The sequence below is a fragment of the Triticum aestivum genome, chromosome 2B (genome assembly GCF_018294505.1).
Source record: "Triticum aestivum cultivar Chinese Spring chromosome 2B, IWGSC CS RefSeq v2.1, whole genome shotgun sequence".
In the NCBI taxonomy this organism is placed as follows: Eukaryota; Viridiplantae; Streptophyta; class Magnoliopsida; order Poales; family Poaceae; genus Triticum; species Triticum aestivum.
The window spans coordinates 486,335,281-486,338,370 of NC_057798.1; positions in this window are offsets into that span (position 1 = coordinate 486,335,281).

Sequence of the window (3,090 nt, forward strand, 5' to 3'; positions counted from 1 at the left end):
CCGTGGCACCGCAGCGCCACCGCGCCGGCGCCGCCCGTCACCACCACCCCGCGCCGCCCGGCTCCCCGAGCTCCGCCGCCAGGCCAGCGCCTCGCCACGCTCTCCCTCCTCCCTGTCCTGCTCACTCTCCCTGATCCTCTCTCTCTCCCTCTCTGTCGCAGGGATCTTCGCCGGCCACGAAGCTCGCCGTCGGCCTCGCCTTCGCTGGTTCTAGCCGGGATCCACTGGATCCGGCGCCCCACGCCCAGATCCGTCGGTCCCCATCGCTGGCGCCCCTCCACCGCCGCCCTAGGGCCTCGTCAGAGCATCGCCCCGCCTCGCCGGCGTCGCGCCGAACCCCCTGCCTTCCCCTCGATCCGGTAGGATCGGGAGGAGGAGCGACCCGTGAGCCCCGGCCCAACAGCGCCAAGCCCAGCCACTTCTTCGTCTGGGCCGGAGTCGGCCTGTTTCGGCCTCCTCCGCGGCCTGCCCTCAGCCTCCTCGCCGACTGGGCCGAGCCCATGGGTGAGCAGCTCCCCAGCCCAGTGCCCTCTCCTGTACACATTCGGGTCTGCTAGTTTCGGCCCGCGTATGTTTTTTTCCTGACTGCGAATTTGCTATTTATCCAGTGAATTAACGAATTTGCAGAAAACCCCTCATACATCATACATTTAATAACTCACAAACCGTGCATCACATGTAAATAATTTATATATGAAAAATGCTTAGAATTTTGTGTAGATTAATAATATGTCATTATCATCCCATATTAAAATGTTTAACTTGCTGTTTATTTAAATTTGCTAAGATGCCATGTTAAAATGATTTATTTCATAACTAAATAACTGTAGCTCCGAATTAAATGTTCTTTATATGTAAATGGGGTGGAAAATGCCTAGTTTAACATGGTCCACTTTATGTTGCTGTTTAACAACATTAAAATTGTGTTTAGGGCAGAACAGTACCAAATCCATAATTTGCATATGGGGATTTTCCGGAATTGTTGTTTGTTACTTCCGGCCTCATTTAAACTTGCCTAGATAGGTAGTTTCATTATGCTTCACCTTTTGCCATGTTTAACAACATTTAATATTGCTTGGTAGTTTACACGAGATTAAACTAAATAATTGAGGTGGTGTTTTGTCAATATGCAACTTGTTGCATATGGAGCTCCACTTAATTTGTAGTGTTGTTTGTTGCACTTTGCTATGCCATGCCTCATTAAACCGGACTTGCATCATACTTGATTGTGCATCATGCCATGTTCATGTGATGGTTGTTTACCATGTTGTTTTGTTTCTTTCCGGTGTTGCTTCTTAGTTCCGGTAATGTTGCGATTGTGAGGATCCGTTCGACTACTTCCGTTTGTCTTCTTCATGGACTCGTTCTTCTTCCTAGCGGGATTTCAGGCAAGATGACCGCTACCCTGGATCTCACTACTATCATTGCTATGCTAGTTGCTTCGTTCTATCGCTATGATGCGTTACCTATCACCTGTTTATCAAGCCTCCCATATTGCCACGAAGCTCTAACCTTTGACACCTTTCCTATGCAAACCGTTGTTTGGCTATGTTACCGCTTTGCTCAGCCCTCTTATAGTGTTGCTAGTTGCAGGTGAAGTTGAAGATTGCCCCATGGTGGACAGGATTTTGGTTGGGATATCACAATATCTCTTATATTATTAATGCATCTATATACTTGGTAAAGGGTGGAAGACTCGGCCTTATGCCTGGTGTTTTGTTCCACTCTTGCCGCCCTAGTTTCCGTCATACCGGTGTTATGTTCCCAGATTTTGCGTTCCTTACGCGGTCGGGTGATTTATGGGACCCCCTTGACAGTTCGCTTTGAATAAAACTCCTCCAGCAAGGCCCAACCTTGGTTTTACCATTTGCCTCACCTACCCCTTTTTTCCCTTGGGAGTCGCGCATCCCGAGGGTCATCTTTATTTTAGCCCCCCCGGGCCAGTGCTTGTCTAAGTGTTGGTCCGAACTGAGCTGCCTGCGGGGCCACCTCGGGGCAACTTGAGGGCTGGTTTTACTTGTAGCTAGTCTCATCCGGTGTTGCCCTGAGAACAAGATATGTGCAGCTCCTATCGGGATTGTCGGCGCATCGGGCGGCTTTGCTGGTCTTGTTTTACCATTGTCGAAATGTCTTGTAAACCGGGATTCCGAGTCGGATCGGGTCTTCCTGGGAGAAGGTCTATTCCTTCGTTGATCGCGAGAGCTTGTCATGGGCTAAGTTGGGACACCCCTGCAGGGTATAATCTTTCGAAAGCCGTGCATGCGGTTATAGGCAGATGGGAATTTGTTAATGTCCGGTTGTAGATAACTTGACACCAGATCCGAATTAAAATGCATCAACCGCGTGTGTAGCCGTGATGGTCTCTTTTTGGCGGAGTCCGGGAAGTGAACACGGTTTCTGGGTTATGTTTGACGTAAGTAGGAGTTCAGGATCACTTCTTGATCATTACTAGTTGACGACCGTTCCTTTTGCTCTCTTCTCGCTCTTATTTGCGTATGTTAGCCACCATATATGCTTAGTCGCTGCTGCAACCTCACCACTTTACCCCTTCCTTTCCCTTTAAGCTTTGCTGGTAATGGGATTGCTGAGTCCTCGTGGCTCACAGATTACTACAACAACAGTTGCAGGTACAGGTTCATGTGATGATCATGACGCGAGAGCGATGCTTGCTTGCGTTGAGTTCTTCTTCTGCTTCTTCTTCGATCAGGGGATAGGTTCCAGGTCGGCAGCCTGGGCTAGCAGGGTGGATGTCGTTTGAGTTTCTGTTTGTGATTCATCCGTAGTCGGATGATGCTCTTATGTATTGTGATGTTGTATTCATATGGCATTGTATGCCTTATGTATGTATGCCCATCTATTATGTAATGTTGATGTAATGATATCCACCTTGCAAAAGCGTTTCAATATGCGGGTCTATCCTTGGTGGGACCTTCGAGTTCCTTTTGGATAGGGTCGCATATTGGGTGTGACACAAGTTTCTAGGGTTTGGTTGTGGCTCTGTCTAGGTTCGACTCGATGGGTCCGGGTATAGATGAATCGGTGGGATCGAGTTTGCCTTTTAGGGTTTTGACGGATTAGAATGTGAGAAAG